At 42.1% G+C, this 16589-nt stretch overlaps 1 protein-coding gene across 1 annotated transcript in view; it reads left to right on the top strand.

Moving 5' to 3' along the window:
- Nucleotides 1–1136: 1136 nt before the first annotated feature.
- Nucleotides 1137–16589, top strand: part of Tln2 (talin 2) — a 256404-nt gene continuing 240951 nt past the window's right edge. Inside the window, exon 1 of the mRNA XM_090358263.1 lies at nt 1137–1341. The gene's annotated coding sequence lies outside the window, so the exon portion shown is untranslated. The remainder of the gene's footprint in view (nt 1342–16589) is intronic.

Below are 16589 nucleotides of genomic sequence, written 5' to 3'. Positions count from 1 at the left end.
CAGTGATTTTGGTCTACAAGGACTGATATTCTCTTCCTCAAGGCAATTAATAGCTGGGTACCAGTGGCACACATCTGTGATCTTAGCAACTCAGAAGGCTGAGATCTGAACATTGAGGTTCAAAGCTAGCTGTGAACAAAACATCCATGAGAGTGACTTTTATCTCCAATTAACCATAAAAAAGCTAGAAGTAGAGCAATGGCTCAAGTTGTAGAGTGCTAGCTTAAGTGCATAGGCTAAGGGAGATTGCCCAGGCCCTGATTCCTAGTATGTATGCCCCCCCCCCCCCCCCCACACCCCAGAAGGACATCTGAGGCTAGCTTAAGTGCATAGGCTAAGGGAGATTGCCCAGGCCCTGATTCCTAGTATATATGCCTGCACACACACACACACACACACACACACACCCCAGAAGGACATCTGAGGGTTTAAACTCCTCTTTGCTTCTTAGCTGACTGGAGTTCCACTTGTTTAAGTGTGTGATCTGTAATCCATTAGGGCCAGGCAACGATTCAGAAGATAAAATTCAGAATTACATGAAGATTTAATTTAAAAATCAAAAAAAAAAAACAAGTCATAATCAGAAGTCTAGTTTCCTAGGGAATGAATGATTTCTTTTTTTTATTAATGTCTTTAGATTTCCCCCTCAGGTTTTTAGGTTTTCTTCCTCTCTGTGAACATGAGCAGCTCAGTTCTTTCTCTTCTTGAACGCTGTTTTTGAAGCAAACCAGAAGTTTCATTTTGGCTGGTGCATGTCTTTGGGGATTAAGGAGAGAGAACTAGAGGAGTGGTTAAGCTTTGGAACTGTAGGCTGCTTTGTCTCCTCTTGGGTTCAGAGCCAGACAGAACAAAGAATAACATTTGTTTAGAAACTGAGTTTTATGAGTAAGGTAATTTACAGGTAAGAACTGAAGCTTTCTAGAAGTTGGTTCTGTGAGTCTATCCCTGGTCTTGCTAGTACTCGTTGTTCATGTGTGCACGGTGAGTCTTGAAAGTCTTGACTTTTCTTGTCTGTTGTCAGAAGGACGCAAGCCCCTAATTTCCAAGCATTTTGTGTGGCCATAAATCTTGGGGCTACACCGGGGAACTTGCCTAGGGACTGTGCTAGAGCTTCGGCTGGTAGATAGTGTCTCTTCTCCGATAGATGCCAGACATCTGGCCAGTGCTGTGGGGTATCCAGAGGTTAAGGATGCTCCCCACTTGATAATGGGGCCCCGGACTGACATTACCATTTGTGTTTTCTCTGCCAGTGTGCTGCTGGAGGGTAACATCTGGACTGGACTCCCCTGCCCCGTGGAGGCTCAACTACCCACAAGTTCCTGGGTCATCTCATTGAAAACCGTGAGTAATCTCCATGTTCTACTTTATACCACAGCTCTCAACTAATGGAGTCTCAGCCTTGTTGAGGTTACGGCCAGTGGTTATAGAGTCCAGCCATACCTAGGTGATGGACTCTTCCTTCTCTAGAGCCAGCCTCTCACACAGTTACTCACTTTGAGCGCTTTGGAAATAGCACTTGAGATGGTGCTTTTCTGTCTCCATCATCAGTCACCATGATCCTATGGCCTTCTGAATCTGCTCCTTGGAGTTTTCTTTACTCCACCACCTCCAGAGTCTTTACCTTTGTGATCTCACAGCGACCACCCCACCCACCCACCCACCCACCCACCCAATCTGTCCTGGAGCCTGAACTCAAGGCTTGGGCACTGTTCATGAACTTCCTTTGCTCAAGGCTAGCACTCTACCACAAGAACACCATTTCTGGCTTTTTCTGTGTATGTGGTACTGAGGAGTCAAATCCAGGGCTTCATGCATGCTAGGAAAGCACTCTACCACTAAGCCACCTTCCCAGCCCCTAGCCTTGTCTCTTTTATGATATGTATTTTACATTGGCCCTTCTCACTGGTTTATGGATAAACCATGCCTGGTGAGACTAGATTGCTAATCCTTCTTCACAACTTTCTACGTACCCATCCATTCCACATCTTTGTGTACCTGCTGCTGAGATAAATGGAGACAACCTGCTGTCATGACATTCAATCCAAGAAGAAAAGAGATCAAGTAAAAAATCTGACCATTATGCTCTAAGTAGCCTCTGAGTTTGGTTAAAATGTAGATCATCATGATATACATATGTTTAGTGTTTTTGCACTAAATCCCATTAATTTATGTGGTTAACATGGGTTAATATTCTTGCCACTTGTGTACATTTACTTTTTTCTTATGATGATTGTTGTAGGCTGTGGTTTTGTCCATTGGATCATCTCTTAAATACTGTGCTTCTCTGATTTGTGCAAGAAATTCTAAGGGACCTCTGTGCAGTGACCTGACCTCATCATCTCTGAAAACAGGAAAGGGTATTTCTGTTTTTGCAGGTAGGCTGAACAAGCCAGGCTATATAGCACCTGTGGCTATTTAGCCCTAGACTGTGGGCAATATTCTTCCATGCCTTCTATCCCAGGTGCCCTATGAGCAGTGACTCTGGGGTTGGATCTCTCTATACCCTTATGTCAGAAAGTCAGAATCCTGGCATGGAACTCAATAGAGTGTCTAAATTGCTCAGTGGTAGGTCTGCTGCATCCCAAGGGAGAAAGGGTTATGGCTCTGAACTTGGAAAGCAAAAAAAAAAAAATTATGATTTTTAAAACAAATCAAGTCTTGTTGACTGGGTGGTGCTAATTGGTATATGAGGGAAAAGGAGTCATAAGGCTGGAGGATGCTGCTTGTCTGGGTCCACTCTAGGCCACTCTTCCTGACCCAATTTCCCTCCTTCCATTTTTGCTCAGAGAGACACTTTGCCCATTTGCTGTGGCTCTGCTGGTCTGTCTGTAGCTTGGGTTTCTGACATTAGTTAAAAGCACATTTCTCTTAGGCAGAGTCAAAGTCCTTTGTCATTTAGCAGGCATCTGTGGCAGATCTCATGTTTAACACAAATGAATGATGACAGACTGATAAAAGGCTGATAAAATTCCCAAGGGTGAGGGTTTCAGACCTGCTTGCCTCCCAACAGGCTTCTTAGCTGTCTTATGCCCCCTGCTTTGTCTGGTCCTCTCTTTTGGACCAGAACCATTTCTCCCTCACGTTTCCTTGATTCCTTTTTCTTTCAAACTGATGTTCCTTATGTCTGGGCTCAGGAGATCTCCTGGATATCCTGCCAGGAGAGCCACAGCTTTGTTTTAGTTTAATTTCTAAAAATTCTTTGATGCCAGTACTGAAGTTTAAACTCAGGGCCTTTCACTTTCAATTTGACATTTCTGCTCAAGGCTGTTGCTCTAGCACTTGAGCTACATTTCATTTCCAACTTTTTGCTGGCTAATTGGAGATGAGGCTTTTAGATATGTGGATATGATCTGGCTTCAAACCTCAATCTTTAGATCTCCACCTCCTGAGTAGCTAGAGTAACAAGTGTGGGCCACTGATGCTTGGCCAAGGGTCACAAGTGTTTTGGGGTGTCCAAAAGGCTTGATATCAGGGCCCTGTTCTCTGGCTTTTTTTTTTTTTTTTTTTTTTTAAGTCTGGTGCTCTATCGCTTGAGCCATACCTCCACTTCCAAGGACCATAGCTTTAAAGTTGACAGGAGATAGCACTTTCAGAAGCCATGGAAGTCTTTTCCTTTTGAAGCTGCAGAGACCTCCCTCTCATCCCTAGATCACTTTGCCAAAAGAAGTGAGAGCTCTACTATTATAAGGTTAGACCTATAAAGAGGCGCTCAGGTCATAAGGACTGTACCCTGAACAATGGATCAATGCTAAGCCAGGCATTGGTGGCAAATGCCTAGAATCCTAGCTACTCAAGCAGCTAAAATCTGAGGATCTAGATTTGAAACCAGTCCAGCCAGCAAAGTCTGTGAGACTCTCATCTCCAATTAACTACCAAAAGCTGGAGGGAGAGCTGTGGCTCAAGTGCTAAGGCACCAGCCACAGCTCAGGGACAATACTGAGACCCCAAGTTCAATTCCTAGTACCAACACACCCCCCACCCCCCCACCCCCCCTGCACACAATGGGTCATTGCCATTTTTGTTATCAAAGGAAGGAGTTAGTTTTTAGAAGGGAGGTGACCCAGAAAGTGATTCTTAATTAAAGGAAATGTTTGGCTTGTCTCCTGTCTGTTTGTCTGTCTCCTTTTTAGTGCTAGCACTCAGGCTTGAACTCATGGCCTGGGTACTTTTCCTGAGCTTTTGTGCTCAAGGCCAGTGCTCTAACATTTTGAGTCACAGCTCTACTTGAGGCTTTTGATGACTGATTTGCTTTGAACTGAGATCCTCAGATCTCAGCCTTCTACGTAGCTAGGATTACAGGTGTGAGCCATCAGTACCCAGGTCTCTTCTCTGTCTCCTATGCACACTGCTTTGCATTTCTACCAGGGAAAGGTCACTGCAAGAAAGCGCTCTGCAGACATTGGTGCCATGGCTTCAGACTTATAAATAAGAAAAAGAAAAAGAAGTGGGAGTTTCATTTAAGCTCCACCCCAAAACAAATCCTGTGAACAAAAGCTACAAAGCTTGGCATGATTTCTTTAGCCAGACAGCATAGTAGTCAGGACAGTAGCTGTGTCCCCCAGATGTTTTGCTGAGTGGAAATAGTTCAGTGATAAAAATACCCTCAAACTCCCTTCTGAGAGCAGAGGCAATCAGTTAAGTAGCTCCTGCTGTGTATCCACCCATGGATTCCACTGGCAGCTTGTTCTTTGGCCAGCTGTGTGGCTCCCAAGAGTATGCTTGTATAGAGAAGACATTGGGGAAAGTGACTGGAAGGAGATGAGGATGGGGTGACTTCAGGCAACTGCCAGATTCTCAGGGCTGCTTTGGGGCTTCACTGACCTGAGTTCAGTGTCCAGCTGCTAGTTCTGGGTGTTAGTGGGGAGGTTGACTCAGAAATCTGGACAGTAACCCTACAAGCTCAGGGGAAGAATGAAATCCTGCCCAGAGTGGGTGTGGTGGCTTCTGATAATTTGCTGGGGAAGTGGATATATGTTGAAAATTTTGGATACTTAGTGGTTTGGGCCATTGGGATCTTCCAGTTTACTTGGCGATTCAGAGCAAATTGTATGTATGTATGTATGTATGTATGTATGTATGTATGTATATATTTGTATATGCGTATATTTATTTATTGTCAGTCATGGGACTTGAACTCTGGGCCTGGGTGTTGTCTCTGAGCTCTTCAGCTCAAGGCTACTGTACTACCCCTTGAGCCACAGCGCCACTTCCGGTTTTCTCATTGTTAATTATAGAGTCTCACGGCTTTGAATGTTGGATTCTCAGATCTCACCCTCCTGAGTAGCTAGGGTTACAGGCATAAGCCACCATGCCCCGCCAAATTTTATTTTTAATTGCTGGGAAAAAATATATTGGTACTCTGTTGGCAAAATACAGAAAACAAGGGCAGATGGTACCCTGGTTTTGCATTCACTTTGTGAATTAATCATCTTGTAGAAATCATCTGGAGCCATGGTTTTTTGCTTTTATTGGTTTTGTTTTTTAAGTTTCAATGATGAGTGAGAGGGCTGCTGAGAGGTCAAAAAGTAGAGTCCATGCTCCACTTAGTCTATTTCTGGGAAATGATGAAACTCTACTCTACCCCAGGAATGGATAGACACTCTCCATTAGCTTTTTTTCTTTTTTGCTATTGTGACAAAGCATCTGGGGAAAAAAGTTCAACCTAAAGACTCAAACCTCTTAAACTACCAACTATTACATAAATCTTCTTAAGAGTTCTAGAAGTTTCCAGTTTGATTATAGCCAGAATTATCCTGGATCTGTGTTTCTTGCATGCCCCTCAGTTCATGAAGTTTCCTGTTGGGCATTTGATCTTGCTGCTTCTCTGCATGTTATTTCTGTCTGTCATTGTGGAGGTAGACAAATGATGATGCATTATCCACCTTTGAGTCCACAGGGAAAATGAAGAAAATAGCGATAATGCCAGGTGAAATAGAATATATAATTACAGTTGATGGATATTATAAACAGCACTTGCCAGGCAGATGCCCGACCACTTGAGCCATCTACCCAAGCCTTTTTTCTTTAGTTCTTTTACAGATAGGAGGTTACTTTTTGCCCTGGGCTAGGCTGAAACCTTGATTCGTTTACTCTCTTGATTGTTTGGATTATAGGCATGAGCCACCTCTTGACTGTTCTACCCAATATACTGCTTAAAAGCTGGAAGAACTCATCAAGGAGTATGGCACAGTCCTCGTCTTAAGGACTGCATGAGGATGAGAGCCAGAAATGAGAGGTAGCATGGGTGGGATGCAATAAGATTAGTTATATTAGAGGCCTATTGGAGTGCAGCTGTGGGTGGGAGAAACCTTTTAGACAAGATGTCTAGAAACATTGATCAAGCAGTAGGTATGAGTGAGCCTTGATGAGTGGGGTGGGGGTTGGGAGGAAGGGCAATGATTGAGGGCATGTGATTTGCTCACTGAAGCTCTCCAGCAGAATCCAGTGAGACAAACCTTTGACAGTGGCATTGCATTTGTGTTTGTAGGTGGGAGAGCTCTGAGCTCTGAGTAATTGTTGAATGACTACTTAGTGCTGCCAGGGAAAACAGAATTTCGATGGGACCAATTTTTCAGATTCTAGCTGATGAAACAAACATAAACAGCGTTTGTAATGTTGTATTAATGCTGAGTGATTGTTTTCAGAATACAGTGTTCAGCCAAATGGTTCCTAATTGATCTCAAAATACTTCCTGAGTCTATTGCTGTAGTAGCTTTCTGTTGAACTGCTGCTTTATCCTGAAAAAGATAGTAATGACATGAGTATTCCAAGATGAGGGAAACAAAGAAAATTGTGAATGGTTAATGGTATAAATAAATCCAAAATATACACGTCAGTGAAAAAGATAAAAATCGCCTGAGGGGCTCTCTTGTCTTCTTCTTTACTCCCTAAACCTGTGAGAAAAGACCTGAACAGGTGCCATACCAGACTCAGGCAATTTCTCCCACATACCAAAAGCACATGGTTGCTAAAGTCTTAATGATTTATTATCTGAGGCACTTTGAAAAATCATATTAGACAACTACTCTAAGAAATACTCCTTGGGCTGGGAAGGTGGCTTAGTGGTAGAGTGCTTACCTAGCATGCATGAAGGCTCTGGGTTCACTTCCTCTGTACCACATACACAGAAAAAGTTGGAAGTGGCACTGTGGCTCAAGTGGTAGAGTGCTAGGCTTAAGCACAGAGAGGCTCAGGGACATAGCTCAGACCCTGAGTTCAAGCCCTGGAAATGGCAAAGAAAAGAAAAGGAAAGGAAGAAAATATTCCTTAGAACTTTTCAGGTAGCCATTAATAGAGAACTTGCATTTCCTGAAAAGTGGCTTTATCATGTTTTCTTCTTCTTTGTCCCAGGATACCACATATCTCACAATGGTAGTTAATTTTTTTTTTTTTTTTTTTTGCAGTCAGCCTGAATTTAGGGTCTGGATACTGTCCCTGAGCTTTTTCATTCAAAGCAAGCACTCTACCACTTTGATCTACTGCACCACTACTGGTTTTCTGGTGGTTAATTAGAGATAAAATTCTTGTGGACTTTCCTACCTGGGCTGGTTTCAAATGGTGATCCTCAGGTCGCAGCCTCCTGAGTAGCTAGGATTACAGGTGTGAGCCATCAGTGCCTGGCTTTAGCAAAATTCTCTCCCTATAAAATGTAGGCTGGACAGAGAAGTGAGTCATTAATGTATGACATTCTGTAGAGGTATTGGTGTGTGTCCCTCAGAGACCCATTTCTCAAGACATGTTGGCTTTCTCCTTCTCTCTTTGGTAGCTTGCTCTCAAAGAAATCAACTGTCATGTCATGAGAACACTCAGGCTGCCTATGTATGGAGAAGAGTCTACATAGTATAGAACCAGGGCCCCTTTGTCCACAGCTATGTGAGTATGGTATCTTGTAGGCAAGTCTTCCAGTCTCAATGATACCTTCATGAGACTTTACCCCTGCCAGCCTTCTGGGCAGAACCACCTTAGAAAAACATAGAGCTAAGCCCTCTCAAATTCCAAAATGCTCTCAACTCACAGAAACTGTGAGATAATGTTTATTTTAAGCCACTACATTTTGGGGCAACTTATGTATCACCTTTAGTAAATAGTAGACTACAGACATGCATCTTCAACACTACTTCTGGCATTTGTATACTCAGACCTACTGGCACTGAATCATCCTCTGTAGGGTTTTATTATTAGCATGTTTTGTAGTTTTCCTTTTTAAAGAGATAGCTAATATGAGAGACATGTTACCCAACTGCTTTCTCCTAATGTGGCTTTTAAAGGGACTGTTGTTAAGATTAAATTGATTTATTGGCTCATTTGTTTTTCATATACATATATTTAAAATTTGTTCTGGGCAGTTGCTAATGCTTGAATTTACTTGTATGGTTATCTCTACATGATTTGGGGCACATTTTTTTTTTTAATCCATGTCCTCTGAGAGAATAGGCAGTGACAGGAGACTCTCAGTAAATCCCAATGAGACAGCTGGTTAAAAAAAATACATATTCCTGGGTATATATTCCCAGAGGTTTTGCCTAAATTAGAGCAAAAATTTTAGGTAGCCTTAGGGGAAAATTAGATTAGGAAAGATAAGCCATCTTTTCCCTGAGGATGTTGGCAATACTTTTTCTTGTTCCTTGGGATCAACAGGGGCTTTCCAGGGTTAAAGGTATATTTAATTTTAAAGATACAAGTATATATCCCTTGATTTTGCTTTTCTTCCTCTATTTTCTTTTTTTTTAACTTGGCAGAGAGCAGTATTGGGCTTTGAACTCAGGGTCTTGTGCTTGCTAAGCATTCTACTACTTGAGCCATACCCCTTAAATTTTTTTGCCCAATAATCTTTTAACTATGATTTTCCTGATCTATACTGAGTAACTGGGATTATAGATGTAAGTCAATATGCCCAGCTTCTTATGGAATTTCTGCCTCAAGAAGGGACTTTGGGCTGGTACATATTTCCTGCTGTACCTTGAGTATTCTGTACCTAACCCAGAATTCATGTGGCTAGTAAGGAACAGTAGATGATGGTAAGGAGGGAGGCTACAGCTGATGGAATTTGTTCTATCCAGGAAATGCAGAGAATGAGGCTTTTAAGAAGAGTTGGAATATACTGAAAAATATATATTTGTCTTATGAAAAAGAAATTCCAGATGAGCATGTTTTCTAAGTAATTGAATTCCCCCCATTCCCAGTTATAGGCTAGACTTTTTTCCCTTCAGTTTGAAAAAAAAATTATACATGTTTAAGGTTTATTATATGCTCTTCTGCTTGAGGAAATAACAAATAAACATCATAATTTTGTCTTTTCCTGATGACAGGAATGCTGAACTGAATCCTCTGTGAAAACACTAGTGATTCTCTAACCCTGCTAGGGCTATTAGGAGAAGGACATTAGGTCAGATGACATATCTAATGCCATGTTGTCTGTTCATAATCACCCCATGAATTGCCATCTTCCTTTTACCATTAGGTTGTCATCATTTAGCATAGGATGGATTGTAGCAGATACTCATCAGGAAAGAGACTGTTCTGAGCTGAGTTATGAAAAAAATCTACTAAGTCTATTCAAGCCATGGCCCTTTTCACTTTCCCACATGGAACACAGGTCCAACATAGAGTAATTTTTTTTTTGTTGTTCAGTCCTGGGGCTTGAACTCAAGGCCTGAGCACTGTCCTTGGGCTTTCTCAAGGCGAGTGCTCTACCACTTGAGACACAGTACCACTTCCAACTTTTTCTGTGTACATGGTACTTAGGAATCAAATCCAGGTCTTCATGCGTGCTAGGCAAGCACTCTACCACCAAGCCACACTCCCGGTCCTCACAGGATAATTTAAATGCGTGCAAATAACATTGAGTTTCCTGTCTGAAGGAAAGGAAGATAAGTGAAGGGAAAAGGATTTTGTTTTGTTTGGTTTTGTTTTTCAGGTGGGAGGCTGTGGCCTCCCTCTGTCTGGGGTGAGACTGGGGTGATTTAATTTTCAGGAAGATAAATGTTAGGAAGTCAAACAGGAGGCTGGCCAGTGGTGTTGACATAAAGTGTATTCTCTATGCCTTTCATGTTTTAATTACCAGGATCATCCCCAGGTCCATGAGCCGATGATTTCCCCCAGATTTTGGCTGGGGGAAAGGATACAATCAAAGGATACTCTATCCCTGTCACCTTCCACCCAAGGGCATAGACCTTTAGTGAAATTGAATTATAGCCTCTGCTGGGCTGGGCCTCAGCTGGCTGTCTCTTCCATTTAAACAAAGGCACAAGCACTCCAGAAGTAGATTAGGGAGATGTTCATTCAAGCAGGGGGTATGGGGCGGGATTTGGACATGTCACTAATCCTCAGAGAAGATACGGCCCGGGAAAGGGCCATGTGACCTTATTTAGAAAAACGGCCACTCTTTGTTAACCTTCATTCCCTTAAGAAGAAAAAAAAATCATTACGTGGCAGAGGTTAAGGCCCCATGGGAAATTTTTCTGGATGACCCTCCATTTTCACCATTTTGTTTCCAAGGGATGTGATAAAATTATCAGTAACTTCTAGCTTCCTCCTTCCTCCTCCCCTCTTTTTAGTCTTTGTCCATATTTCTTACATACCCTAAGCTTTGGCAATTAAGATGATATTTCTTTTTAAGGAAGAAGGACAAAGATGTTTATTTGAAAGGCTGTTGTTGCTTGGTGTGGCCCTGCCCTGTACCACACTCTGGTTCAGTCTACTGGCTACTGGTATATAGATGCTGAACAGATTCACTCAATATGGACCTAAGTCCCTTACAGCCAGCTCAGCAATTCTAAGTGTGGCTAAGATGCCACCAGCCAGTTCAGAGCCTCCATAGACACCCCAACACCAAGCCTAGCCCTCCGTTCTCTGTGTTCCTGAATCCCATTTGCCTGTTAGTGGCAGCAGATGTTGCAAAGAGAAGGCCCAGCTGTTCTCAGAACCACCCAGGTCCAAACACAGACACTTCCATCCACTATTTTAACAGCCGTGGACACCAATATGTTTCTTTCTGTGAACTCACAATTATGCTGTGCAATGCCTTCTCTTAGAGAACTGAATCCCTACAGGATTGGATATTGTTTAGCTGGTTATTTCTAGTCATTACCTAGTCATTCATTTCTTTATACAATTACCCTCCTAGGACCCAAGAATACAGAGATGAACATGTACCTTGAGACACATGGGTAGGCACTGTATTCCTCGGTTTATTTTATGTTGGTGTTCTGATTGGTGTGCTTATAAACAAGCTTTAGCTCCTCCTCCGCAGAGCCTGCTTCTAGGCAGAAGCAGGACATGGCCCGACCTGTGATGCCCTGAAATCAGTCTTAGGAAAACCTCTCCTGGGAACATCCTTGGATTTAGAGGTCAAGTGATACTTCTCTGTTGAAGAGTTTTCCACCTTCTGCCAGTTAAGTGTTCCATAGGCATGGAAGAAACAGGGCTAAGCATACAGCTCTTAATGAGAGGGTTATAATTGGAAGTGTGAGTGAAGCTGAATCTGTTGAACAGAATTTGAGGGGTTAAGGTAGATGGAAAGAGGATGGGTTAAGAACTGATAATGCCAGCATAAAAATGGTCCCAAACCTACCTCCTATTCCCCTTGGATAAGGAAGAACTGTTATTACTCTTCCCTGTGCAGGAGAGAGAGGGGAGGGGGGAGAAAGAGAGAAGGGGGAGGGAGTTATGGGTGTAAAAAGCCCTGAAGGACCACATTCCAGTAGATCCCTTTTATTAACAAAATTGTACTTTTCACCAAGGTGGGGTGTGGCTGGAGAGCCCTTCAAAGATGGAAGCCTCAAGGCAGTGAGCTGGTTAATTGCATCTTTGCCTTTCATCAGAGATGACTCCCCCCACACCCCCCACCCTTTATCTGTAATTTCTGGACCAAAAGAAAATTCTTCTCTTTTTCTTCTTTGTGTGCTTTATAAAACTAAACAGACTGTGATACTGATCTAAGCAAGTGGCTTTGGAAAACAATTAAGAGTAGATGGAAAGGGTCAAGATAGATTCTATTCTCAATGTCAGTGAGAGGACATTGAAGCCAGGGCTTGTCATAGTTGATCTCAGTGCTGACCTGCTAGTGAAACTGGGCGTCCTCTCTCTAATTCAATATCCCTATGGGGATCTCTGAAAAACTGCAACATCTCACCTGTCCACAGCATAACGGATTCATTTCTAGAGTCAGGCATACCTGGAGAAGATCTGCTAAGCAGGCCTCCTTGATTGTGGGCTACAAACATACCTAAACATCGCCTGTGCAGCTTAGAAAGATGCTACACAGCAAACCCCATCTCCTAGATTTCTTTCAGTAAGATTCAGGTAAGGACTAGGATTTATGTTGTAAAAGAGCCCTATTTAATTTATTTATTTTGTCGGTTGTGGGGCTTCGACTCTGGTCCTGGGCACTGTCCCTGAGCTCTTCAGCTCAAGGCTAGCATTCTACCACTTTGAGTCACAGCCCCACTTCCTGTTTTCTGGTGGTTAATTGGCGATAAGAGCCTAATGGACTTTTGTGCCCGGGCTTGCTTTGAACCTCGATCCTTATATCTCAGCCTCCTGAGTAGGTAGGATTATAGGTGAGCCACCAGCGCATGTTTAAAGAGCCCTATTCAAGACCAGAGACTGTTTCCTCACCTTATCATTCAGTGTAGCCTGTGGTTCCACAGCAGCTCACCTCTCCAGAGCTTATCAGGGACATGGCAGCTCAGGCTCCACTCAGCCTTACTGTACCAGAACTGATCAGTGTGTCAGGAGCTCCCCGAGTGATATGTGGGCATCTTAAGGGTGAAGAAGCCAGCTTCAAAGTGGCATCCAGTACAGTCAGCACGTGGCATCCAGTACAGTCAGCGCTTGATGGCATGATAGGATTCAAATATTGACTCTGTACATGTACAAGTTCAGTTTACCAAGGCTGTTCTTCATGAGGCTTGTACCAAGATTGGCATCAGGTTAGAACGCTACCACTTGATCTACAGCACCACTTCTGAGTTTTTCTATGTATGTGGTACTGAGGAATTGAACCCGGGTCTTCATGCATGCTAGGCAAGCACTCTACCACCAGGCCAAACTCGCGGCCCTGTAGGCTGAGTTTTTAATGGTCAATCATTTCTTAATTGGTTGAGATCAATTTTTTCCTTCTAACTTGCTTTGCCTGGTATTGTCTAATACTTGCATCTACATGAAAACAGTTCACTTAAGCATGACTATTTTGTAATATGCTTTTGTGTTCGGTGGGCCAATGGGTGGTGTTTTGTTTTATGTCACTTAGTTTAATATTATTTTTGCCTCTTTCTCCTCCTGTCTTCCTTTCTTCCTGTGTGTTATATGTAAAGTGGTCTTTGGTTATTTTCTCATCACATAGAAATCAATTTCCCTGTACTGTGGTTGTGATAGTCTTTGCATAGACTTAGCATGTTGGAATTTTATGTGTATATTGCTGACAGTTATTGGAATGAAGCCCCCCCCTTTTTTTGGTAAAGGTCTGTCCTATGTTCAGGGCATATTTAATACACAGTAGGGATTCAGTAAATGTTCTCTAGGGAATGAGTGGAGTAAGGGTGATAAGAGCCCCCTGTAATCTCTGAGTATAGCAACAGCAGTGTACTGATACTTCCTGCACACATTCCTCCCAAACATATCTGGGGTACAATGTAAGAGTACTTAATTTGTTATTTCAAAAGCAATTCTTGAAATGAATAGATGAAATCTATGAAGGTAAAACAGAACTAGGCTAACTGAGTAAGTCCTCATTCCATTGTTAGGTTGCCCATGTGGAATGTGTCTGGTGATTTGCCTGTCTTTTGGTTGTTTTTCTCAGCTCCTTCTGAAGCTTTGCAGTGGTTGTTGACCTTCCATAGATAAAGAACTCTGGTTTCCTTTAGTGGGTGATGAGTCTTGTTTCCTGGTTGAGTGGTAATGTTGGTTCATGGTTTTTGAAGACAGTTCCTCAGATTTCTTTCCTAATATTATGGCCACCAGGGAATTGCATTAGCTGTGTTACAAATGAGAGCAAAGGCCTCCACTCCCAGATGTTTTTTAATGAGTGATGCTATCATAAGTTTAATGTAACTTATAACTTCATAATTGAAGGCAAACTTGTAGTTGAAAATTGTAGAAAAGAATAAAGGAATGTATTCTAATGTCTACATAAGCTCTTTTTTTTTTTGTGGTGGGCTTTGGAGTGGTTTTCTATTATGTAGCATCTGGTGGCCGAAGTAAACACTTTATCATGTTCTGTTTCAAGGTGAGGAAAGGTTTTTATATCCTGTCTTGAGAAGTCTAATAGAGAAGTTTTTTGCACCTGTTAAAACTTAACTTACAGTTGTCACAAACTAAATACTAGGAAGTTGGAGCATGTGTTATCAGGGTGGGAGCTGAGATCATGGGGAGTGGGAGTAGAGGAATGGAAAAAGTGGGGCTTGAGGTAATAGGAGGAGGTTGGGAGAGATGGGGAAAATGATGGAAGGGGAGGTGCTGATCAAGATACCTTTTACTCACAAACTGACTTGCTGAATAGAACTCTCTTTGTACATGCACTTAAAGATAATTTTTAAAAAATAGGAAAAGACATACATGTCTACATAAGAATTGTTTTTTAATGTTCTAATTCTGCTGATCTCATTTTTCTAAGTTTCTCTTATGTAGGTTTCTTTATGATTCTGAATGCTTGTATTCTACACAGAATTGCCTTGAAACGTTGGCATAGTTTTAGTGCTCAATCTTCTAATTTCTTAAAGGTTTTTGTTGTTGTTGTTGTTGTTTTTGTTTTTTTGCCAGTCCTGCGTTTGGGCTCAGGGCCTGAGCACTGTCCTTGAGCTTTCTCAAGGCTAGACCCCTACCACTTGAGCCACAGCACCACTTCTGGCTTTTTCTCTGTATGTGGTATTGAGAAATTGAACCCGGGTCTTCGTGCATGCTAGACAAGCACTCTACCACTAGGCCAAACTCCCTGAACAAAGTTGTTTTTTTTTAATACCATCTTCTTCTGGTCAGTTTATTTGCCTGTTCTTTCTTGCAGTGCCTTCTTAGAGGATTCTTGGCAAGTAAGTCCTGCGTTCCCAAAGAATGAGGGACTGTTGGACAGTCTCTCCATTTGCTAAAGGATATCTTTAAAAACATGTTGGAGGCTGTTTGCTAGAGAGTGAAGTTGCTTATATCTGACCTGTATCTGAACATCTATCACTGGAAGTTCTTTTGATGGATAAATATTAATCAGTCACCAACCCATTACATTTTTGGAACAGGGCAGTGCATATGGAGGACATGACAAATTATTGAAAGAAATGTGGCAACACTACTAAAGGAATTGATGCATTCTTTGAAGAGCTATATAGGGATTATTGTGATTACAAAGCAGAGATCAGCCAGTAGAATGTGGTCGTGGCTAAAGTCATTGCTGTTTTAATGATCAGGGAGAGGCCAATGGGGCTTTGCTCTTTGTGATTATTATGACACAATTACAGACTTGCAGTGTTGATTTTATGGAAGTATCTAGCAGTGATCTTTATGCCAGAGATTTCCCCCTAAGCCTATGGTTTATATATTCAATATTTTCTTTCTGTTCTCTGGGAAATTATTTTAAAAGGTTCCAAGAGTTGAATGGGGTACAACCTAGATCCAACTTGAAGCTTAGCATCCTTTAAGCAAAGATGTTCTGGAATTGAGAGAGAAAGGTATCATAAATGCACTGAGACATAGAGCAGTCCACTGTTTACTGTTCTTTCTATGGCAATATTTTCTTTAAAAGAAAATTTATTTTTATTTTAGCTTTTGGAGTACTAAGAATCAAAGACAGGACAAGCATTGTGCCACTGAGTTACACTTCCAAGTCAAATGTCCTTTTAAAGTCACAATGCAAAATATTCTTTCAAGATCTCAGTTCAGTGGAGAATAGGAGGATAACATGATCCAAAACATAGTAGGACTATCCTGGCCAAAATGGCTCCATAAAACCTGAAGGGCCAAGGAACAAATATTCATAGTATCCACTGTGTTCCTGTGTGAATGGCCTCTATGCCACAAAACAAGAGTGCTCCTTTGCTGTAGATAATAATGTGCTTACTCTGGATTCTAGTAGGGGCAGATTAGAGTCTGATTTGGTATTGGACAGCTTGCTGCAGGATAAGTCAGATGTTAAACAGAGCCAAGTTCATGACGATTAACAAGAGTTGTTAAACAAGGTGCCCTAAGAAATATCCAAGAAAGGCCTGGAGTGTGACCTAGTGGTAGAGTGCTTGCCTAGCATGCATGAAGACCTGGGTTCAATTCCTCAGTACCACTTACATAAAAAAAATGCCAGAAGTGGTGTTGTGACACAGGTGGTAGAGCTCTAGCCTTGAGAAAGCCTAAGGACACTGCTCAGGCCCTGAGTTCAAACCCACAGACAGACAGACAGACAGACAGACAGGCACACACACACACACACACACACACACACACACACACACACACACACACACACAGGCTAAGAAATGTGAAACTGAAATTCAGAATTCCTTCTTGAGAACATTCTGTTGGGGAAGGATTTTTTGCCTCAGTTGAGCAAGATTTCCCTGCTGTTTCATAGACAGGCTCTTCTTAGCAGCCGAAAGATAGTATTGTTTCAG

Source organism: Megascapheus bottae, chromosome 25 (genome assembly GCF_031878675.1).
Source record: "Megascapheus bottae isolate mThoBot1 chromosome 25, mThoBot2.hap1, whole genome shotgun sequence".
Classification (NCBI taxonomy): Eukaryota; Metazoa; Chordata; class Mammalia; order Rodentia; family Geomyidae; genus Megascapheus; species Megascapheus bottae.
The sequence above is the reverse complement of the archived record's forward strand: the minus strand, read 5'-3'. Positions and strand labels throughout refer to the sequence as shown.